This window comes from Artibeus jamaicensis, unplaced genomic scaffold, assembly GCF_021234435.1.
Source record: "Artibeus jamaicensis isolate MK-2021 breed Jamaican fruit bat unplaced genomic scaffold, CSHL_Jam_final scaffold_660, whole genome shotgun sequence".
Lineage (NCBI taxonomy): Eukaryota > Metazoa > Chordata > Mammalia > Chiroptera > Phyllostomidae > Artibeus > Artibeus jamaicensis.
This window is the reverse complement of record NW_026522052.1, coordinates 3059360-3084580: the sequence shown is the minus strand read 5'-3', so window position 1 is coordinate 3084580 and position 25221 is coordinate 3059360. Positions and strand designations below refer to the sequence as shown.

The window sequence follows — 25221 nt, the reverse complement described above, 5'->3', positions numbered from 1 at the left end:
CCAGGGGCAAGCACCAAGGAGCAATGAGTTAGCCCAAACACCAACAGAAAAGAGTCGGAATCAACATGGCTCCTGAATGGTTGAAACATGCTTAACCCTAAAGCCCAGAGGAGCCCTGTGAACAAAGTCAAAACAACTGATCAGATTCAAGAGATGCTCTGACTTTCCCATAGCTGACCACTCAGGTGACACCAGGAAGATGGCACAGGACCCCCTGAAGATGCTTCTTGTTTGAGGTGAAATGGAAGAATTTATGAGGCATGGCAGAGCCCCACATAGAGGCTTACAGAGAAGAGGGTAGGAAAGAGGACAGATGATACAGACAGAGGGGAAGCATGACAGTTACCCTGCTCTGCAGAAGAGAAACGGCTACATTGGAGAGCATCTGAGGGTCTGCACAGTGGCTGGCCGGCTCCAGCGCCTGAGGACAGGAAGCAGCCTTTAAGTGTGCCTGATCTCACAGATGGGAGTGGGAGGGTTAAGTTAAACAGGCTGGCAAGGAGCCACAGTGCACCAAAATCTTAGTCTTCAAATCTGGTTGAAAATCTTGAGTCCAGTGGTCTGATTAAATGAGGACTTTGAGGGCCATCTACTAGTTTTTAAAGTCACAAGTTTTAAGCTTCCACTTCCAATCCCAGTTGGAATTAGCCATCAAAGCAGATGTGTGAATCAGTCAGGGATACTGAACTAAACTTGTCAGAAGGAGAAGTCAAGAACTAGAAGGTAAGGGTCCCATTGCCCTATCCTCTCTCCACTGTTACTCAGAAGTTCTTGAGGTTTTATTTTTTTTAAGTCTCTGATTAAATGGCCAATTTTTTCCTTAGAGAGTCTTGAATACCCTGATTCTTCTAAAGCAATGAGTGAGGTCAGATAGCTTCAGCTAATGCACAGATGAGAAGAGGGCCTGTGCAGGAAAATTATCGAATAGCAACCAAATACTTCCTCTACTCCAGACATGTGAGATGCTTTACAAGCATTAGCCTATTTGATTCTCATGAGAAGACTCTGAAGAAGTTATTTACAGATGAGAAAACTGAGGCTCAGAGTAGTTCAGTGGCTAAGCAAGAAAATAGTTTTAGCAAAACTGGCATTTTAGCCCAATTATCTCTGATTCCAAAGCTTATATTATCTCCCTTATACTGTGCAGGAAGGAAAGCACCACATTCTATAACTCCAACCACATATATCCATGATCAGCAAGCTACTTCTTCACTGTCTCCAGTGATAAGAGTTTAAAATGAAGGAAGTCAGAGATAGTCCCCCAGGATAATACTCTGTCAATTCATTTTGCTATTCCATAGTAGTTATAAATAAGGATGGGCAAAAAAAAATCAGGGAAGACTGACTCTCTCTCTCTCTTTTTCTCTCTCTCATAGGTCAAGGCATTCAGTTTTGGCCAACTCATTTCCCCCACCCCATGGCCAGCTCTGACAGCCTCTCTTGCTTCTGATCTTCAGCAATGTATTCATGTATTCATTTAAAACTTCTTTCTATACTGAAGTTGCTGCTGCTTGTAATTGCTGGCGGCCAAAAACTGTTCTGTTTTTTCTGGCTGAGTGTACCAGGCAATCATCAGCTGTAATTATTTCGAGTCTTGTTACAGATGGAACTTCGAGGTTTTCAGTCTTAAACAGAATTCATTATTCAAATGCCTCCAGAGTCGACAGGAAGAGGCAGGGGCGACCCTCCTAGTGAACTCAGGAAGCAACAGAAGGTTCAAGAGGAGAAGGCAGCCAGGTCACCAGAAACCATGGTGGCTGAATGTGTCTTTTAGCTCTGAATCTGGAAGCCTAAGCCCCAGTGTTCTCACACCACCACCTTGCCCTTGGGACTCCAGTTCCAAGCTGTTAACTCTTCAGTTTCCTCCCCTTCACCTCTCCCAGGACACAAGTGTGCATCACAATCTTCCCCCTCCTCGCCAGAAGAAGAGCACGTGAGGGGTATCTTTAGCTCCCTAGAGTGCAAGCACAGATCTCTCTCCCTAACAGCCTTCCTTGGATGAATAGTGAGTTTCCCAGGAATAAAGCGCTTTTGAGAAACGGAGTGATTTCAAAGCTCTGAGGGGGAGAAGCAGTTCTCATGGCATGGTACCAGAATCCAGTCCAGCTTTAGAAATGTACATAGTGAGATCCTTGTCGTGGGACCTTCATGAGCAGGGAGGTGAGGGGCTGCTCCAGCTGTCCACTGAACTGTCCCATCCCTAGAGGATAGAGAGTGCAGGTAGAGAGACCAAGTTCCCATGTCTTAGGACTCCACTGGGGACAAGATTTGCATAAAGAGAAACTTTAGGGCCAGACTCTAGAGGAAAATTTAGGCCCAGAGTTATCATGAGACTGGGCCCTTTGTCATAAAACACCACTTGGACAAGACTCCATCAATGATTACATGACATGCCTCCACTCCCATTCCAAAATGACAGGAACCTTGTGCACAGTCTCTGTCCAGCTCTGATCCCAGGGGGAAGGGCAAAAAGCCCAATGTCAGTCCGAAGGATAAGAAGCCCAGTGCTCCTAGAGAGGATAGCATATCTGATTCAAGAGATAACATCGAAGACACACTCGCACTGCTCCCAGCAATTTCAAACCGATCTGCACTGCAGTCTGCTGTTCAGCTCCCGTTGCTCCCTGGTTACAGTCTCCTGCTCCTTGGTCCTGTGATTCCAATTGCAGGATGCAGATATTTGCTCATACAATTAAAATTCTCTCTTTCTCACATTTCCTACCCCTTTTCTTCTCACCCAGCTTCCCCTTTCTGACCCCATTTTCCTTAAGTTTCCCCTTTCTTTCTCCTTTCTTTCTTATCCTCTCTGCCTCATTTCCTTTCTATCTCCTGTTTTCTTACTCTCACACTACTTATCCCTCTTACACACACATGTACAACCCTCTATCTGGCCGCTTCCCCAGTCAGGGTAACCTAGAATCCTGTGGATGGCACTCTGTGGACCAAGGCCTCTGGGATGGGGCTGAGAGCTGAATGCCAGGCAGCACAGGCCTATAGCAGAGAGGAAGAAACAGCAGGGAGATGCAAAACAGATGGCAAGTAGCTCTGGCTGCATAGAAGCAGAGGCATCCCCCACCCCTGAAGTTACCTCCCTCTGGGTGATATCTGCGCCAGCCATCACAATCCACTCCTTCAATCTGCCACAACAAGCCTCCATCTAGTCAACCTGGCAAGTGTTCATGAGAAGCCTTCTATGTACTTAGTGCTGGCCACAGGAGCAAGGGGGCAAAAAAAGTAATGAAAAGGTCAAAAGCTCATCCAGGTGGTTGATCTATGGCCTACATGAGAAATTACAATTATAAAGACTGCTCCCTGGCAGGTGTTATGTTCTTTGTGGTTTACCCAAGGCGTGAGGCCCATGGAAGCCCATCATCTAAGTTCTAAGTAAAATTAGAAGCCTAGAACTTGTGGTTCCTCTGTTCTCTTGTGTTATTACATGATCCTGTGTATGTAGGTAGTAGGAAACATCCGACAGTGGAAGCCACCTATATGAATAGCTCTGTTGTCATCAGAGGGGAAGAGAACTAATATGTTTTAATAACTTATGCGTCAAGCACCATGTGATTTATTTAATCTTTATAAAAACCCCATTATACAAATATCCCTATTTAACCCATGAAGAAATGGAGTCTGAGAGTTGCTGCATAACTTGCTGGTGAGTAGTAGAGTAGAACTTGACCTTCAGTCTTACTGAGGCCAAAATCAGACTGCTAGATGAATCTAGACTACTGAATAAGTCTATGCTCACTCCTCTCTGTACCCAACACCTAACATACTACCTGGCCATAGGGAGAACTTATTAAATGGTGTTGAAAGGCTGTTGTACAAAATGACTTGATACCTGCTTATTAGAGGTGCATGGTTGTGCCCAAATGATAGAAAATACACAAAAGAACTCAGCACCTGTGCATGGACATATATGATTAAATCCCAAAAGGAATAGTACATGCCATAGAGGGCAGAGAATTCTGTGGCCTACAAAGGTTGACAAGGCTTTGTGGGTGAGAAAGGACATTGGCTGAGCCCTGCATATGGGTAGATGAAGGCATGGAATAACATTGCCAGGGAGGAGACATAAGCCAGTGTTGATTGAGAATAGCATAGTGTACATGGCAGAAAGTGAGCCCACACATCACAAGAAAAGATGGGCTACACATTAGGAGAAGTGGAAGGCACAATGCCACAAACGTCAGGGATAGCCCGGTTCTGGACTACCAGACCAGTGACAGAGACTGGATTTATTTATGAACAACAAGGGACTGTTTCTAAGTAGAGCAATAAACTTCTTGTCTGAAAGATTAAATGGGTAATGGGTAGAAAGAATAGCAAAAAAGAGGATTTTAAAAAGACAATTTTAATAATCCAGATATTAAGTGATGAGAGTCAGAACTAAAATGGTAAAAGCAGAAAAAAATATAAATGTAGTAAATACAAAACACTCTTTAAAAAACTAAAGGACTTGAGAACTTTAAGCAATGCAGGAGCAAGAGGAGAGAGTCAGGCAAAATATGACTGGGCAGAAAGGCAAGTAAGGGGAGTTGCTAGTGGAGCGAGGTGTCTGTCATTGAGAACAAAGCTGCTGGGCAAAAGGGAAGTGGGGAACTCAGATGTCTGTTTGCCAAGCATTTGTGGAACACCTCACTTGACACAAAGAACTGTATTCAGCATTAAGTTGGGGAAATAAAATATATACATATGAAAACAACCAGGCCACAGACTGCATATGGAACAGATGAGCAAATGGAAAATGCTGTAGTCTGACCTCTATACAAAAATAAAAGAATTGCATTTTTAAAGGGAGAGAAGTGAAGTTCGGTAACTTTTCATGCATGTAAGAATAAAAAGAATGAATTGAAAAAATTTGAGCAGTGTTCTTTTCTTCTCTCATGTTTCTCTTGATCCCTGTCTCCTTCTCCCCCACCCCACCTTCCCCCCCACCCACCCAGTGCTTTTGTTCTCTCTGCCTCTGCCTTATGATTTTTTCTGCTCACGCTACCAGGAAATCAGACAGCAGACCTCGATGACTTTTGGTGGACTCTACTTCTTTATGTGGTCACCACACCCAATTTCACAGCTTCTTTTTAGTTTAGTGAGTAGCAGTCCTGAGTTGGGGGTTGCAGATATATGTTTCTCCTTGTTGAGCCTTGGGAGAGATAAAAGAAGGAAGGCTAGACAGGAAAAAGGGTAGGCATATATAACTGCTACTGTCACTAGAGTAAACACAGGTCAGGGAGCTTTTCTAGTATCTTCCCAGAGATTCTTGACAAGTCAAAACCCCACTGAGAGCTGGGCATGTGGGAGCCCCTGGGGCCTGACACTGGGTCTGCCCCTGGGAAGGAGCCAGTACCTAAACAGATATCCAAAGGGACAAGGCAATATCAGGCCAAGGTCAAGCCAGCTGTCATAGAGAAGAGCATGGTGGGGGAAATTGGAAGATCAGTGAAAGTCAGCAACTGGATATCAAAGGCCCAGAGAAGCTAGATATAGGGCTAGGGTTAGGGTTAGGGTTACTAAAAGTTTGTTCAGTAAGAACAAGACCCACTACCAGATTGGGGCCAGAAGGGCACTCCATCTTCAGAGAGGAAAATGGCAAGAAGATGGAGAGCCACCCTCCCAAAAAGGGCCAAGGGAATAGTAAATAATAATTACTTCCACAGTTTGTTATGCATCCCTCCATGTCAATTCCAGGCTCTTTACTATACCAGTTAAGCCTAAATATCAACAATAATAATATCACTTTGAAGTAGTAATATTATCCTCACTTTGCAAAGGAAGAAGTTAAGACTCAGAGGAACTATTGTTCTTCTGAGTCACACACAGCAAGGAGCAAAGTTGAGACTTCAATCCTGTTTTTTGTTATCCTAACAACAGGAGTATTATGGGAAAAACACAAAGGCTGGAGAAAAATGTCAGGAACCAGAGAGCTGTCTTGGTCCTAGACATGGAGGTAATACACAAAGTCCCAGCCAAAATCCAGCTGGATCCAGGGAAGACCATGTGTATTTGAATAGCAAGGCCTGAGATCACTTCCACCTGAGAGCAGGGTTAACTTGGACTCTGGAGATTCACCTGGGCCTGCATGCAGGGACAGCACTGGTCTCTCTGGGGAGTGAAGGGGGCATCTCAGGGCTGGGCTTACTGTGTTTGCTCAGGAGCTTGGAGCTATTTCAAAGACACTCCTACAGCCACAGTTTTCCATCCTGCCTACAACTTTGTTTTTTTAAAGGGTTCATTAGCTTAGGTGATTTGTTAACCAGTTTGGACCTCCAGCAAAATAAGAAGGTTGAACACAGCTCTCTAGAGTCTCTCCTGGCGATATGATTTCATGACCCAGCAGTCCATCATTTGACTCAAAATACAAGATAAGACGCCTTGGAATCTGTGGGTGGGTGGCTCTGGAGAGCAAAAGGAGAAGGGGAGCTTCTAATTCAGAGAGGAATCTTGAGGAAAACTCACCCACCACCTCTGAGTGCTACTGGAGCTGGTATTCTCACCACTGAGGCCCCCGGGTAACTGCTGTAGAAGAAAGGAAGCCGAACCTCCTGGGACAGCATGGGTATTCGACAGTGTCTTCACTTTCCAGTCATCAGGTAAAGTTGAACTCTCTGCACCCTTTTTATCTCTGGTGTTCTGTGACACAATAAATCTGTAACAGGATGTTACTAATAAGTTTGCAAATAATTTCCATTTAAACTCCCTACTGTGTGCCATGGACTCTGCTAGTGAGTCAGTAGGCAAGTGGGTGACAGAAGTGCTATAGAATAGCACTGGAGCTGTGACTGTCTTCTCCCAACAGCTCTCTGAGCACCGGGCCTTTACCCATAGATGCTCTGTAACTCAAAGACATAAGCAAACCACATTCCACCTTTCTTTCTTCATGTAGTTCAAGAAATACCAGTGGGTGTGGCAAAATTTTTGCCACACTGATTTTGCCTTGTATGTTTATTTTTTTTTAATGTTAAGCCCTAAGGAAACACCATTAAAATAGTGTAATTATTTGTGTTGGAGTATTTGCTTTTACCAGCCCCTATTAAAATATGTAAATTTGGAGACTTTTTAGCATCCTAGCGAGCTTTCTGCCTCCTACCAGGTCCAACATATTTGCTTTATGAAAATGTGTTGTTTGGGCTCCTTTAAAAATAATTGTTCTTTGGTTTTAAAGGGTTCTCCCCCTCCCCTATCAAACTGAAAAATAATTAATTAGTTGCAGAAGGTTTTTGTCTTTGTGTGTTTTCCTTCTTTTTTAGCCCAGATTGGCAAATCAATAAGGAACAATGTGACAATAAAAAATGCAAAGAAGCACCATTCTCATATGAATCACTATCAGATATTTTGAGATCCCTGGGGCTAGCTAAAGGGGGTAAGCCCAGCTTTTCAAACTCTCTTGGATTAATTTTTAATTGGTTTCCCTAAGTCATCAAAGCACATCCGAATAATTTATTTACTCTAAAAATACCACTGGAAGACAGCCAGAGAGCTGGGATTGTAAACAGGAAGCTAAGGTTCAGAACAGTGAAGCATGTCATTTAGGCCTCACCGCCCATCCAGTTCCTACCTGGAGACCTCGACAGGCACCCAAAAGCTGCTGTCCCATCTCAGCAACCAAAACTAAGATGGTCCTATTATGCCAGAGGCATTCTCTTTACATCACTGGGACATCTTCTTGCCTGGTACCTGATAACCTCCTATGGTTAAAACATTAATAAGTTTTAGAGAAAAAGTAGTATTTATTGGAAGGATGCTGGCATCACTCACTCAACTGAGCCTTGGGAAGTTCAGGAAGCCTCACAATGACTTGTGGAATTTCTCTGGTGTGTCCCCAAGATGGCTCTGTTCTGACCATCTTTGTCCCCCTCCATCTAAAACAGATGATCTGTAGTAGACTGACCTGGCCTGGGTTATGAGTTTATTCCTACACTCCGCCAACCTGATTGGGCACTCTGATTGGCAGTTCCACCAAAAGCATATGTACGGAGAAGGGGCAGTTCCCCAAATGAGGGGCTAGTGAGTATTGTTACCACAGGGACGGGGAAATACTGGTCAGATAATCAGATAATCACTGTGCTGAGTATACCACAGGTGAGGATGCACACGTGGTAAGGTGTTACCTGAGATCACAACTGCTACAGAGAAACCCAGGTCACCCCTCTCCTGTCCCATCACTCCTCCTCACCTGACCCTTGCCAGAATGAATCCCACGAGTCAGATTGAGAAGTATTCCCAGAGACAATATTCTTTGGGACTTTCTCATTGTTTTTCATGTATTCAGATATTCTATTCCCAAATATCACCTCATTTCTGTCAGTTGCTAGTTCTGCAAGGTCTTTATTATTTTGAATTGTCCACATTGTTTTATGTTTCTTGCCAGGAACTGATTTGCCAAATGCATTCAGAGTCCCAGGCAGTGGAGTCAGCATGAATTTTCTCCTCTCATTTATTAGTGGGTCAATTTTTCTCTCTTGAATCTCTTTCTTCCCTTAATACAATTTCAGCTACAAAAAGACTGCCAGAGTCTCCTTAGGCAGTTTTTCTAGTTCTGCAAAGTGAGGCCTTTCTTCTATTGTGGTCTTGATCTTGATCTTTTCTCCCCTTGCCCTACTCCCCCACTCACAGCTTTGACTGAGGAAGAACACTCTGTCCCTGCTGTCCTGCACATTTCCAAGAAAGACATGCTCCTTGACTTGAAGAGCTCACCCTACCTCACCTTCTGTGAGGTAAGGCTGAAGGGATTGGATGCCTGAATTCTTCTTCAAAAAGAATGGTAGTCTTCTGCACATGCAAGACAAACAAAAATTTCCTCAGAAAACCTCAACTTTGCCCCCACACACAAAATTTCACTTTTCCTGATTCTCTCAGTAGTTTCCCACCATTTCTAAAGGATTGTTTTAGGGAGTCAAGCTCCCAGGTATCATGTGGAGACTGGATTTTTATGGCATAGAGCAGGGTCCAGGCCTCTCTCCTGGTCTGCCCAACAATTTTTATTTAGAACTTGCTAAAGGCACACTTCAGTATGGTTATTAAATTTGTAAATGACTCACAGCTGAGAAGCATGGAAGACACACTGGGTAAGAGAATTGATAACTCACTGGCTGACATTATGAGCTGAACTTAATCATATAAAATACAATAGGTTTTAAAAAGGCAAAGTGCCTCACATGGTCAAAAAAGAGAGAAGAGTAAAATAATGCACTATGTGGGATAAAAGATATATATCTTTGAAGCAACTCATGGGAGGAAGACTTAGTGCATGACAAACGCTGAGTAAGTGGTATTGTTTGGTTATTTATTGCTGTGTAACAAATCTCCCTCAGTTTCAGCAATGTGTCTTTGTAGAAATTTATAAGCAGATTATAACATTTATATAAAAATGCAAAACATCTAAAAGATCTAAAACAATATTTTAAAGAAACTAAGCCAGAGTACTCACACTTCCAGATTTCAAAATTTATTATAAAGGTACAGTTATTAAGACAGCATTACTTCTGGTCAAAATAGTGGTGTAGACAGATATAGTTCCCCTCTTCACACAACCACATAAAATTACAACTAAAATATAGAGACTTCCACCAAGATGGAGACGTAGGTGGAAGCACTGTGCCTCCTCCCACAACCAAGTTTAAAAACAACAAAGTTTTAGCAACAAAAACACAGCCAAAACCACAGAAAATTGAACTTCACAGAAGTCTGACAACAACAAACCCTTCAGCCAAACCAGTAAGAGGGGCAGAGCCAGCAGCAGAGTGGAGTCTGGCAGGAAAGATCCACCAGACTGACCCGAGTGCTCGACCCAGGCGCACTGGCAGCCATAGGCGGATCCCAGGTGTGGAGAAGCAGGCAGACTCACTGAGGGCTGACCACGGTCACACATTTGCACGCAGATAAACCGGTGAAGGAGGGAGCGGTGAGACAGACCATGCAGGCCCCAGTGGCAGGAAGTGGCAGAGGGGACCACCATTGTCCCTCTCTGACCCCGCCCCCACATAAGCATCACAACCCAGTGACCTGGGTGGCCCCGGCCTGGTAAACAACTAAGGCTCCACTCCTCATACCTAACAGGCACAAACAGATCAAAACATGGCTCAAGAAGAACTTAGAGCCCCAGAGCTGATAAATCTAAGCAATGAAGAAATAGACAAACTTTCAGATGCACAGTTCAAAACACTGGTGATCAGGATGCTCACAGAACTGGTTGATTTTAGTCACAAATTAGAGGAACATATGAAGGCTAAACTAATTGAAATGAATGGAAATGCACAGGAAACCAACAGTAGTGGAAAGGAAACTGGGACTCAAATCAAGGAAGTGGACCAGAAAAAAAATGACCAAACAGAAAAGAATGAAGAAACAAGAATTCAAAAAAATGAGGAGAGGCTTAAGAACTTTCAGGACATCTTTAAACGTTCCAACATCTGAATTATAGGGGTACCAGAAGGGGAAGAAGAACAGCCACGAGTGGAAAACTTATTTGAACAAATAATAAAGGAGAATTTCCCCAAGATGGCAAAGGAAATAGACTTCCAGGAAATCCAGGAAGCTCAGAGAGTCCCAAAGAAGGTGAACCCAAGAAGGAACACACCAAGGCACGTCAGAAGCAGCAAGAGATAAGGGGACAGTCACCTACAAAGGAGTTCCATTCAGACTGGCAGCGGATTTCTCAAAAGAGACCTTACAGGCAAGAAGGGGCTGGAAAGAAGTATTCCAAGTCATGAAATCCAAAGACCTACAACCAAGATTGCTCTATCCAGCAAAGCTTTCATTTAGAATGGAAGGACAGATAAACTGCTTCTCAGATAAGACCAAATTTAAGGAGTTCATCATCACAAAGCCCTTATTATATGAAATGTTAAAGGGACTTACCTAAGAAAAAGAAGATAAAAAAGATGAATAATGAAAGGACAGCAAACTCACAGTTATTAACAACCACACCTAAAAGAAAAGCAAACTAAGAGGATAGCTAGATCAGGAGCAGAACCATAGAAATGAAGATCACATGGACGGTTAGCAACAGGGGAGTGGGAGAAGGAGAAGGGGGGAGAAGGTACAGAAAATAAGCAGCATAGATGGTAGGTAGAAAATACATAAGGGGGAGGGCAAGAATAGTATGGGAGACATAGAATCTAAAGAACTTGAGACATGTGGTCATAAACTAAAGGGGGGGAACGGTGGGGTTGGGGGTGTGCAGGGTGGAGGGGAATGAAGGGGGGAATAGAACAACTGTAATGGCATAATCAATAAAATATATTAAAAAATAAAATAAAACTTAAAAAAGATGAATTTCTAATAAAATTTTACCTTTGATATTTAATAACTCTAAAAAATAAAAATAATAAAAAATAAATAAAAATTATAACTAAAATACAGAACAACCATCTCAGGAACACCAGAAATCGAGTTGAATGGAAGTCTGACAGCTACAGAATTGAACAAGCCACACTCATCCAGACAAGCAGAAGGGGTACAGAGGAGAACTAGGCTGACCCCACATCCACTAGGGATACATTGGAGCAAGGATTCCCAACCCCACACCAGGCTCCTCAGCCCAGGATTTCAGTGCCAAGAAGATAAGTCCCCACAACTTCTGGCTGTGAAAACAAGTGAGGATTGAGTCGGTGGAGGAGGCTGCTGGAGCCCTAAACAGTTCCTCTTGGGGAACCCACACAAGGACTCACCTACTCAGACTCGCTCCCTCTGGGCTCCAGCACTGGGATAGCAGCTTGAACGGCACTAGCGGTTTACAGGAAGAGGCTGAAGTGTTTGGCATCGGGCTAGCCTCTGCTAGCCCAGACCACTGTCCCTTTGCTAACCCCTCCCCACACAGAGCCGGTAGGCTGGTGCTATATCTGAGACTCCATCAACCTGACTAACACTGTATGACCCATGTTGGAGATCCATGGATGCTTCATCAAACTGACACTGTGTGGCTCACCTTGGAGATCCATAGAGGTTCTACCTCACCCAACATATAGGCCCACCCAAGCTGCTTTTCCATAAAAATGGCTGGTCTTGGCTCCTAAATACTATCAAACAAGCAATGGCTGGTTTCAGTGAGCCCTAGCAGCAGCCAGATTCAAGTCACAGCTTGGCTTCACCTGGGAATCTCCAAGCCCAGCACAAGTAGCAGCTACCTCAGATTGCTTCATAGCTCAGGCAGGGTACCCCAAGGCAAAACACAGGTTGGGGCTGAACTTGTACTGCACCACCTTGGAAACCCCAAGGCGAACCCACCCAGTAAACAGCTGCAAACCACATGTGACCACCTCCCCCTGCCCCTGAATAGCTGATCCTCCACGGATGATAGAGGTTGGTGGTCAGTGGTCATAGCCAGTCCTTGCAGCTGACTGGCCTGGATAAATCCCTCCCATTGATCTTCCAACAGAAGCCAAGTCTCAACAACAAGAGGAGGCTATACTCAGCCCACACAAAGGGCACACCTTGAGTACCCAGCTTGGGTGATAGGGGAGGCTGTGCCACTGTAGCCTACAGGACACCTACTACATTAGGCCATACTACCAAGACACGAAGTCAAAGCAGGCTACCTAATACATAAAAACAAACACAGGGAAGCTTCCAAAATGAGGAGACAAAGAAACATGGCCCAAATGAAACAACTGATCAAAACTCTAGAAAAAGAGCTAAATGAAATGGAGATAAGCAATCTATCAGATGCAAAGTTCAAAACACTGGTTATAAGGATGCTCAAGAGCTTAGTAAGGATCTCAACAGCATAAAAAAGATCCAGTCAGAAATGAAGGATACACTACTTGAAATAAATAACAATGTACAGGGAAATAACAGTAGAATGGATGAAGCCAAGAATCAAATTAATGCTTTGGAACATAAGAAAGAAAAAGACATCCAATCAGAACAACAAGAAGAAAAAAGAATCTAAAAAAAATGAGGACAGTATAAGCAGCCTCTGGAACAACTTTGAGCAGTCCAACATTCATATCATAAGGGTACCAGAAGGAGAAGAGAAAGAGCAAGAAACAGGAAATCTATTTGAAAGAATAGTGAAAGAAAAGTTCCCTAATTTGGTGAAAGAAATAGACATGCAAGTCTGGAAAGCGCAGAGTCCCAGTTATGATGGATGCAAAGAGGCCCACTCTAAGACTCATCATTATTTAAAGGCCAAAGGTTAAAGATAAAGAGAGACTCTTAAAAGCAAGAGAAAAGAAGTTAGTTACCAGAAGGTTGCCAGATGGGAGGGGAGAGGGGGAGACTGGATGAAGAGGTGAGGGGATTAAGAAGTGCAAATAGGTAGTTACAGAATAGCCATGGAGATGTAAAGTACAATATAGGAAACAGAGCAGCCAAAGAAGTTATACACATGACTCATGGACATGAACAACAGTGGGGGGATTGCCTGAGAGACTGGGGGTTGCTGGGTGGAAGGAGGTAAAGGGGAAAAATCAGGAGAACAGTAATAGCATAATAAGCAGAATATAATTTTGTTAGAAGACAGCATGGTACTGGCATAAAGATGGAAATATAGAGCAATGGAACAGATTCCAGAGTTCAAAAATAAGTGTATGTTTATAGTAAATTGATTTGTATAGTCTGTTCAACACATGGTGCTGGGACAACTGGATACACAAAACAATGGAAAAAAAGAACTTAGACCTTCACTTCATACCATACTAAAAATTAAAACAAATTACTCCACATCACATAGATGGAAATAGTCTTTTTCTACATGATCCAGTGAAGTAGAATTAAGACCACCTGATGCAGCCACAGGCAAAAAAAATACTGAGACACAAGATAAAGGGAAACTTTGCAATGAAACAAGATACTGAAATCTCCTTAACTGGTCAGAGCAACTCTTTGACAAAAAGCAGATGGTCATAAAACATCACATTCAGAAGTCACTACAGTTATCCTTCTGCATCCATGGGGGTTGATTCCGGGACCTCCCATGAATAAGAAAATATGCAGATGCTCAAGTCCCTCATATAAAAAGATGCAGAATCTGCATATGAACCCACGCACATCCTCCCATATACCTTAAGTCCTCTTTAGATTATAATATCTTGGACTTAAAATATCTTGTGCAAAAAAAAAAATCTTGTGCAATATAAATGCTACATAAATGATTGTTTAGCTGTATTGTTTATAGAATGACAAGAAACAAGTCTGTATTTAGAACAAATGTAACCATTTTCTGCATCATCAACAAAATAATTTTTAAAATATTTTTGATTCATGATTGAATTCTAGGTATAGAACCTGTGAATATGAGGGGCCAATAGTAATTGTATTATTAAAATCCCTTATATACTTGCTGCTTCTTGTCCACCTGATCTATCAATTGTAAACAAATATATGTAGAAATCTCCCACCGTGAAAGGTGGATTTATGGATTTCTTACTATTGCTCTATCAATTTTTATTTCATAGATTTTCCAAGTATTATTATGAGAAGCATACCTATTTAGTATGGCCATATCCTCTTAGTGTATTGAACATGTTTTCTTGTATAGCCCATATGTTCATTGCAGCATTATTTACAAAAGATAAGATGTGGAAGCAACTTAAGTGTCCAGTGAAGATGGTTCGATAAAGAAGAGGTGGTACAATGGAACAAAAATATTACTTTGACATAAAAAAAAAATGAAGTCTCACCATTTGTGACAACATAAAAGAACCTAGAAAGTGTTATGTTGAGTGAAATAAACCAGAGAAAGAAAGGTGCCATATAATTTTACTTATTTGCAAAATCTAAAAACAAAATAAATGAAAAAGCAAAACAGAAACAGAAAAATATATTTCCAAATTAGTGATAGACATCAAACCACAGATCTAAGAAGATCAGAGAATACCAAACAACAAATACCAAAATAAACAAGCACACAAAAAGAGCATCTATACACAGAATATTTAAGCTACTGATACCAAAAGACAAAGAGAAAATCTTGAAAGCAGATAGAGAGAAAGGACACATTATTATGGAGAAACAAAGACAAGAATTACATTACTATTTTTTTCAAATACCATGCAAGCTAGAAGAAAATGAAGTACCATTTTCAAAGTCTTGAATAAAAAGCTGTCAACCAGAAGTCTATACCAAGTAAAAGTATCTTTCAAAAATAAGTGAAAAATCAGGACTTTCTCAGTCAAGCAAAAACTGATAAAATGTATTGCCAGCTGACCTAAGATATTACAGAAGCTTTCTCATGCAAAAAGTTTCTTCTGTGAGGATACAATAAAAAGGTCATATGAGACAGAAACCTGGATTTACATGAGAAAATGGAGATCACTGAAAATGGAGAAGGTGAAGATAAAGTGAAATAAAGTTCTTCTTTTTATTTAATGTAAATGATAACCAATATTCTAAAACAGAGGTATCAAACTCATTTTCACCAGGGACCACATCAACCTCATGGTTGCCTTCAAAGGGCAGAATGTAATTTCAACTCCTTAACACTTAAGGAGTAGTTACATTTATACCGTCCTAAAATTACATTTGGCCCTTTGAAAGCAACTGTGAGGCTGATGCGGCCCCTGGCAAAAATGAGTTTGACACCCTCGTTCTAAAGCAAAAAAGACAAATAGTACCAATGAATGTTTTGAGTGTTTTACCCTATGTAAAGATAACATGTATGACAATAGTAACACAAAGAATGGGAAAGAGGTATGGGTAATACATGGTTGTAAGGTTCTTATTCTATACATGAAGTAGTATAATTTTATTTGAGGGTAGACTCTGAATAATTAAAGTACTATATTGTAAACCCTCAGGGAATCATTAATGATTCCCCTGAGGAAAATTTTTAAGAAAAAAAATTTTTTGGCTGGGTACAGTGAACTTTATTGATAGTGCATGACAAGAGAGGGGTCCCTAAGTTCCCCCTCTCCTCAAGGGGTCTGGGACAGAAACTGGAGGTCAGGAGATTCTCAGTGTTTTGGGGGACTGATTTGGGGTGAGGATTCCCCAAAAGCTGAGGACCTGTCTCCTCTTTCTGGGGCCGGTGGTCCAGGGGGCTCTTACCCCTTGGAGGCCATGTGGACCATAAGGCACACCACCCTGTTCTGTAGCCAAATTCATTGTCATACCAGGAAATAAGCTTGACAAAGTGGTCATTGAAGTCCATGCCAGCCCCAGCATTGAAGGTGAAGGAGTGGGTGTCACTGTTAAAGTCACAGGAGACAACCTGGTCCTCAGTATAGCCCAGGATGCCCTTGAGGGGACCCTCTGATGCCTGTTTCACCACTGTATTGATGTCATCATATTTGGCAGCTTTCTCCAGGAGACAGGTCAGATCCACAACTGACGAATTGGGGGTGAGGACATGAAGGCCATGCCAGTGACCTTCCCATTCACCTCAGAAGTAACTTTGCCCAGAGCCCTGGCACCACCACTAGAACCAGGGATGGTATTCTGGGCAGCGCCTCAGCCATCACACCACAGCTTCTCAGAGAAGCCATCCATGGTCTCCTGGGTGGCAATGATGGCATGGACTGTGGTCATGAGTCCCTCCATCATGCCAGAGTTGTTATGGATAACCTTGGCCAGGGGGCCAAGCAGTTGGTGGTACAGGAGGAACTGCTGACAATCTTTATGGAATTGTTATACTTGTCCTGGTTCATTCTCATCACAAACATGGGGGCATCCACAGAATGGGCAGAGATGATGACCCTCTTGGCTCCAGTCTTCAAGAGAGCTCCAGCCTTCTCCATGTTGGTGAAGACACCAGTGGGCTCCACAACATATTCACCACCAGCACCACCCCATTTAATGTTGGCAGGATCTCACTCCTGGAAGATGGAGATGGAGTTTCCATTGATGACAAGCTTCTTGTTCTCAGCCTTGACTGTGCCTTTGAACTTGCCATGAGTAGAATCACTGGAACATGTAGACCATGCAGTTGAGGTCAATGACAACATCCACTTTGCCAGGGTAAAAAGCAGCCCTAGTGACCAGGTACCCAGTACAGCCAAATCTGTTCACAGTGACCTTCACTGTCGTGTCTCAGTGTTGAGGCTGGCACTGCACAGGAAGCTGTGGCTGTCTGTCGAACAGTAGGAGCAGAGAGCCTCATTGAAGAAAAATTTAAGAGATATAAATAAATCAATAAAAAACAAATAGAATAAAATTTGCTCAATTAACCCATGAATTCAGAAAAAAAAATTGGAGGACAGATGAAACAAATAGAAAACTGCTAGCACAGTGATAAAATTAAATCCAAATATATCAAAAGTCATGTTATATGTAAATGACATAATGGTATAACATACCAGTTAAAAAATATTATCAGATTAGATTAATTTTAAAATGCAAGACCCAAAAATATGTTTTATATAGAAAACACACATTAAATATAAAAATAAAATCATGAGACTTCTGCTTTGTGGACGCTAAGCCTGAAAATGAACTGTTCCCCATTTGCCTCCACTCAAGCCCTGGACATTATATATAATGCAAAAACTTAAAAACTCTGAAAGGTAAAAAGAAGGTGAACCAGCTAGGTGCCTTCAGTCCTAAATAATAACACTGTGGTGAGTTCCCTGTGTTTTCCTTGGAGTTGAAATAGTCAGCAATCTAGGAACATCAACAAATGCCAACAAAGTAAACCTCAACCAACAAAAGCCTGCTTTCTTTAGTCAAAGGACTGGGAATGGAGCAGTTTAGCAAAACAGAATAATTTTATTCAACAACCACTCTGTCCCAACAAACATCACAGAAAAGACTGTGGCTTTGCCCATACACATGCCATCCTCTAAAGTAAAGTAGAGTTAAGTGGAAAGTCAAGTACATGGGTAAACTAGACTTCCATCCTCTCCAGGCTGTGCAAAGGCATAACATTCCCACCCAGCCAGTATCAGGAAAGGCCACACAGAGAGTTAGTTAGAACCTGATTCCTACAAGCATCACAGCTCCAGTGGAAACCACATGGGGCACCTGGACTTCCACTCCAACTTGGAAGTAGCACATCCTTCCTCCCCTCCCCTCGCTGGAGTGGTGTCAGAGGAGACTACTGAAGGGCTGGGACTTCTACTCTCACCCAGCCGTAAAGAGACCATATGCTCTGGGAAATCACTGGAGACCACATGGGGAGCTAAAACTCCCACTCCAGCAACACTGAATAGCTCGTGCCTTGGTTGTCAGTGGAGGTGAAATGGGGAACCCGGATTTCTGCCTTCGCTTGGCAGTAGTCACACAACAACTCCCCCTTTCCCTTTGGAACAGCATCAGTAAAATCCCACTAAGACAGATTTAAATAAAACCCAGAGTCTTAAACATAATATAAAACTGTCCAAGTTTCAATTAAAAATCATTCATCATACCAAGAACCATGAAAATCTCAACCCAAGTTTTAGAAGATGGTCAGCAGATGCCAACTTTGACACAACAGCAATGTCAGATTTATCTGACAAAGATTTCAAAGCAGCTGTGATGAAAAATGCTTCAATGAGCAATTACAAACCTAACTAAAATAGATGTAGAAGTAGAAAGCTTCAGCAAAGAAACAGGAGATAAAGAAAAAAACAAGTAAAAAATTTATAACTGAAAAAATATATAACCAGGGGGGAATATGTTCAGTGGGTAGGCTTAACAGCAGAGTGTAAAGGACAGAGGAAAGAATAAGTGAAGTGGAAGACAGAACAATAAAAGTTACCAAATCTTAACAACCAAATATAAGACAGGCTAAGGGTGAAAAAATAGTAAACAGAGCCTCAGTTTTCTGTGGAGACACAATAAAAAAATCTAACTTTTGTATTATTGGGATCTCAGGAGGAGATGACAAAAAAGACAGGACTGAGAAATTAATCAATATACTTTGTAAAAATTCCTATTACTAGGGTAAAAGAGAAGTTATAAACCAAGAGAAAATATTTGCAAATCATATATTTGACAAAGGACTGATATGTGGAATATAGAAAGAACTCTCAAAATTCAACAGTGAAAACAAATAATCCAAGTACAAGATGAGCAAAAATAAATAAAAGGTATTTCACTGAAGAGGATATAGCAAATAAGGGCATAAAAACACGTTCAGCAGCATTAACCATTAGGAAATACAAATTAAAATCACAATGAGTTATTATTACATACTCTTAGAATGTCTGAAATAAAAAATAGTGACAACACCAAATTCTGGAGAGGGTGCAGAGAAACCAAGTCATTCATCTGTAGTCATTGCTGGTGGAAATATAAAATAATCCAGCCACTTGGGAAATATCGAAAGTACTTTATGCCTTTTGACCCAGCAATTCCACTGCTGGGATTATATCCTAAGAATCCTAAAACATCAATATCAAAGAATCTGTGCACCACAATGTTCATAGCAGCACAATTTACAATAGCCAAGAGCTGGAAGCAACCTAGGTGTCCATCAGTAAATGAATGGATCAAAAAATTGTGGTATATATACACAATGGAATTCTATGCTGCAGAGAGAAAGAAGGGGCTACTACCTTTTGCAACAACATGGATGGAACTGGAAAGCATTATGCTGAGTGAAATAGGCCAGGTGCTGAAAAACAAATACCACATGATCTCACCTTTAACAGGAAGCTAAACAACAAAACAAACAAACAAGCAGAAAACAAAAACAAAGACACTGAAATAGAGAACAAGGGGACAGTGACCAGAGGGGAGAAGGAAGGGAAGTTAAGGGGGAAAAGGGGGAGGGATCTGGAGGAACAAATAGGAAGGACACAGGGACGAGAACTAAGGGGGGGGTGGAAATGGGAGGGAGGTGGGGAGCAAGGGGCGGGGGAGGCTGGGATGGGAAAAATAGACAAAAAACTGTACTTGAAAAATAACTAAATAAAATTAATTTAAAAAAAAAAAAGAAAGTTCTTTAAAAAACTAAACAGGCAAATACTATATGACCCAGCATTTGTTCTTCTGGTCATTTATCCCTGAGAAAAAGGGACTTTTGCTACAAAAATTTCTGCGTGTAAATGTTTTTATACTAGTCCCAAACTGGGAACAACTCAGATGCCCCTAACATGTGGACGGTTGAACAAACTGTACTAGATCCATGCAGGGATTCAAAAGAAACAAACTATTAATACTCACAATAACTTATATAGATCTACAGGGCATTAAGCTGAGTGGGAAAAAAGTCCATCTCAAAAGATCATACTGTTTGACTCTATTTACATAACATTTTTAAATGATAAAAAAAAGTATAGAAATGAAGAACAGGTTAGTGGTCACTAGGGGTTGAAGAGGAAGGGGCACAGAAGGGAAGAGATTGTGGATAGAAAAGGGTAACCTGGGAAATGTCGTGGTGACAGAACTGTTCTGTAACTTGACTGTATCAATGTCAATATCCTTGCCCTTGCACTATAGTTCATATTGAATCTTTCATACGGCATGCTAGGGGTTTTTTTGCAAGATGTTATCACTGAAAGAAACTTGGAAAAGAGTACATAGGATTCCTCTTTACTATTTTTTTACAAATAAAGGTAAATCTACAATTTAGGTAGGTAAATATACAATTATCTCAACATAGGTAAATGTTGAGATAATTGTGTAGATAAGGTAAATGTTTAGAATAATTTTAGGTAAATCTACAATTATTTCTACATAAAAAAGTTTAACTAAAAGAAAACATGGATAGGCAACAATGACCAAGGAAGAAAATGATGTACCATGTGGGCTGGGGGCCCCCAAGGCAGCCAACATGTCTCGAGACACTAGAGGGACTCCAGGACTCAGCATACAGTTGTGCTCACAGCTAAGGTCTATGACAGGATGTAGTGAGGCTGCACAGTCAGATCACAAGGGAAAAAGTAGGGGTGGAGTCTGGGGAAATCTACGTACAGACTTCCTCACATCTATCTCCCTCCCTTGAGCACATCTTCCCCTTGTGTGAAGATGCAGCAAAATGTGTGTGATGTTTCTGCCCAGGAAGCTCAAAGAGATTCAGCTCTCAAGTTAAAATTGGGGCTGGTCCTGTAGGCACCCTCTGCCTAGAGTGCGCCAGAACTCCAGACTCCCCAAAGGAATAAACAGGTGTGCAGCATGAACTGCATTGTTTATACAAACAGTCTAGGCATGGTGAGCCTCACTCACTAGTGAAGCAATGGTGGGAATACCTCCAAAATCCAAATTCCCAAATATCAGCCAAGAGCCAGCCTTGCCCATAGAGCTTCCTCAGCAGCCTCAGGCCTGCTGTGTTAACGCTTCACTGCACTGCATGCAAACACTCCTCGAAGGAAGGCTGGAGTGTCTGATTTACAAAGAATACTATCAGGGAAAATAGGGACATAACTTAATAATGAAGGGTTCTATTCTCACGTAAGAAGTAGTAATTCTACCTGGAATACAACCAACAACAGAGCTTCTAAATGCGTGAACTCAGAGCTTATGTAGTTGAAATAGAATAACCAAATCTACACTGATAGTTGGCCACCTTAGTGCTCTAAGTCAGCAATTTTCAACCAGTGTGTTGCAAGAAATTTTAAAACATACAATACCTGGCTACTTAGTCAGGGACACCGACCTCTTTTCGCTTATATTGACAAATAAGAAAAATGACAACAGCCAACACAACATTAGCTGTCTGGTGTGAATGAATCAAAATTATACCTATTTTTTTTGGTCAGATCAGCAAAAAATATATTTTTTGGTGTTTCACAGAATTTTAGTAATTAGTTTATGTGTGCCATAAGATGAAAAATGTTGAAAATCAATGCTCTAAGAAATATACAAAATCAGAAGGCAGAAAATAACTAAGGATATAAAAGTCCTAAACAACACTATAAATCAAAATTTACCAAATTTTATCTCCTTTTAAATTTACATGAAATGTTCACCAAAACACACTATATTTTTGGACTTTAACAGTGTCCAAATATAGAAATTATACAAAGTAAAGGCCATAAGGAAATTCAACTGAAAATTAAAATCAGAAGATACTTGGAAAGTAAAAACACACTACTAGTGACCTTCCAAAGAAAAGTTCTCTGCCCAGGGAAACTTTAAGATATTTTAAACTGAATGAAAATGAAAATAATCTACAAAATGCAGGTTTTGTAGCAACAAAGAAGCAACACTGACATGGACATGTATAGCATTAAATGCTTACATTAGCAAACATGTTCTCCCATACAGCGGGGTCCCTTTTCATTTTGATGATGGTTTCTTTTGCTGTGCAGAAGCTTTTTAGCTTTTTGCCGTCCCATTTGTTTATTTTTCCCCTTTTTTCCTTTTGCCCTAGGAGATGTAGCAGCAAAAATAGTGCTACAAGAGATGTTTGACATTTTACTGCCTGTGTTCTCTTCTAGGATTTTTATGATTTCACAACTTACATTTCAATCTTTTATCCATTTTGAATTTATCCTTGTGTATGGTATAATTTGGTGGTATAAGAAATCTAGTTTTGTTTTTTTTTTTTTGCATGATTGTCCAATTTTCCCAACACCATTCACTGAAAGAGACTACATTTACTCCATTATATGCTCTTGCCTCCCTTTACAAATATTAACTGACCATAAAGATGTGGGTTTATCCCTGGCTGGTGTAGCTCAGTGGATTGAGCACGGGCCTGCGAACCAGACAATCGCGGTTCGATTCCCAGTCAGGGCACGTACCGGGGTTGCAGGCCGGTTCCCTGCAGGCCAGTTCCCAGCAGGGGATGCATGAAAGGCAACCATACATTGATGTTTCTCTCCCTCTCTCCTTCCCTTCCCCTCTAAAGATAAATAAATAAAATCTTTAAAAAAAAGATGTGGGTTTATTTCTGAGCTCTCTCTTCTTTTCCATTGGTCTCTATGTCTGTTCTCATGCCAGTAACCAGACAATTTTGATTACAGTGGTCTTGTAGCATAGTTTGATATCAGGTATTATGATCCCTCCAACTTTGTTCTTCTTTCTCGAGGTGGCTGAGAATATTGGAGGTCTTTTTTGGTTCCATATAAATTTTTGGAATATTTGTGCTATATCTAGGAAATATAACATTGGTATTTTAAAGGAATTGCATTGACTCTATAGATTGATTTGGATAGTATAGACATTTTAATGACATTTATTCTTCCAAACCATGAACACAGTATGTGCTTCCACTTATTTGTATCTTCCTCAATTTCTTCAATGTCCTATGTTCTCCAAGTACAAATCTTTTACCTCCTTGGTTATTTGCCAGTGAGACATCTGATAAGGGGTTAGTTTCCAAAATGTATAAAGAACTTTTAAAACCCAACATCAAAAAAATCCAATTAAAAAATGGGCAAAGGACCTGAACAGACACTTCTCCAAAGTGGGTAAACAGATGGCCAATAGAGGTATAAAAAAGTGCTCAACGTCACTAATCATCACACAGATGCAAATTAAAACCACAGTGATTCACACCAGTGAGCTTTTGCTTTGCAGGAGAATGTCCAACCTATTGAGCCACACCAGTGAGTGCACAGGCCTGGGTTTTGAGCCAGGTCCGCAGATGGGGGCATGCCAGAGGCAACCCAATCAATGTTTTTTTCTCGCACATAAATGTTTCTGTCCCTCTCTTTCTCTCTTCCTTCCCCTCTTTCTAAAAATAAATAAAATTAAAAATAAAAATAAAACCACAATGACATACCACCTCACACCTGTCAAAATGGCTATCATCAATAAATCAACAAACAACAAGTTCTGGCAAGGATGTGGAGGAAATGCAGCCACTATGGAAAACAGTATGGAGTTTCCTCAGAAAATTAGAAATTGGCCCTGGCTAGTGTGGCTCGGTGGATTAAGTGCTGGCCTACGAACCAAAGGATTGTCAGTTTTGTTCCTGGTCAGGGCACATGCCTGAGTTTTAAGCCAGGTCCCCAGTGGGGAGTGCAGGAGAGGCAACCACACATTGATGTTTCTCTCCCTCTCCCTCTCCTTCTCCCTCCCTTCCTCTCTTCCTAAAAATAAATAAATAAAATTTTATTAAAAATTGGAAATGAAACTACCTTTTGACCCAGTCATCCTACTTCTGGCAATATATCCTAAGAATTGCAAAACACTAATCAGAAAGAATATATATACCCCTATGTTCACAGCAGCATTATTTACAATTACCAAGTGCTGGAAACAGCCTAAATGCCCATCAGTAGGTGAGTAGACAAAAAAAAAATGGTATTCTACATAGCTGTAAAAATGAAGGAACTTTTACCTTTTGTAACAGTGTAGATGGACCTGGAGAATATTGTGCTAAGTGAAGTAAGCCAGTCAGAGAAAGACAAATACCATATCATCTCACTCATATGTGGAATCTAATAAACAAAATAAACTGACAAATGATAAAAAGAGACATGGACAAATGGAACGGACTGACAGATCTCAGAGGGAAGGGGGCCATGAGGTGGGGGGACAGGAAGAGATTAGCCCAAGAACATATATGCATGTATGCAAAACCCAAGGACACAACACCATTGCTAAGGTGAGGGGGAGGGGGAAATGGGGGACATCTGTAATAGTGTCAACAATAAAAAAAGAAGAAGAAACAAATGCTTATATTACAAAAGAATAAAGATCTCAAATCATTAATCTAAGAGTACATCTGAAGAAGAATAAATTAGAGCCAAAGCAAGAAAAAAAAAAAAACATGATGCAGTTAAGAGCAGAAATCAATGAAATGGGGAAAAAAAAAAAACAACAGTGAAAAATCAGTGAAATCCAAAACTGGATTTTAAATAAAAATCAATGAAGTTAATACATATCTAGTCAGACCAACCAAAAAAAACACAAATTACCAATATCTGAAACAAAAGTGGCGCTATCACTATGCTCCTTTAATTAGAACAATAATAATAAGGAATAATCAGAGTGACTTTATGTCAGTAGCTTCAACATCTTCAATGAAATCAGCTGATTCTTTGAAACATGTAAACTACCAAAACTCACTCAAGAAGAAACAGTAACCTGAATATCTCTGTATCTATTAAGGAAATAAAATGTGTGGTTAAAACCCTCAAAGGAAAAAAACTCCAGGCCCATATGGTTTCACTGGTAAATTCTACCAAACCTTTACGGAAGAAATACTACCAATTTCTGTACAACCTCTACCAGAAAATGGAAGAGAAGTAAATGCTTCCAAATTCATTTAATAAAGCCAACATTACTCTAAAAGTAAGATTAAAACAAGACATTACAAGTTTCAATTCCACTAGAGTCCAAGTTAATTTTTAATTTTATGGATTGCACTTACAGGGTTGTATCTGAAAATGTTTTGCCCAACCTAAAGTAAAACAAATCTTATTCTATCTTTCCTTTAGAAGTTTAGAGATTTACACATAATGCCCA

General features: G+C 40.9%; 1 pseudogene; it reads right to left on the bottom strand.

Annotated features, from left to right (window-relative positions):
* Nucleotides 1-15983: 15983 nt before the first annotated feature.
* Nucleotides 15984-16953, bottom strand: LOC119044041 (glyceraldehyde-3-phosphate dehydrogenase-like; annotated as a pseudogene).
* Between the last annotated feature and the right edge of the window lie 8268 nt (nt 16954-25221).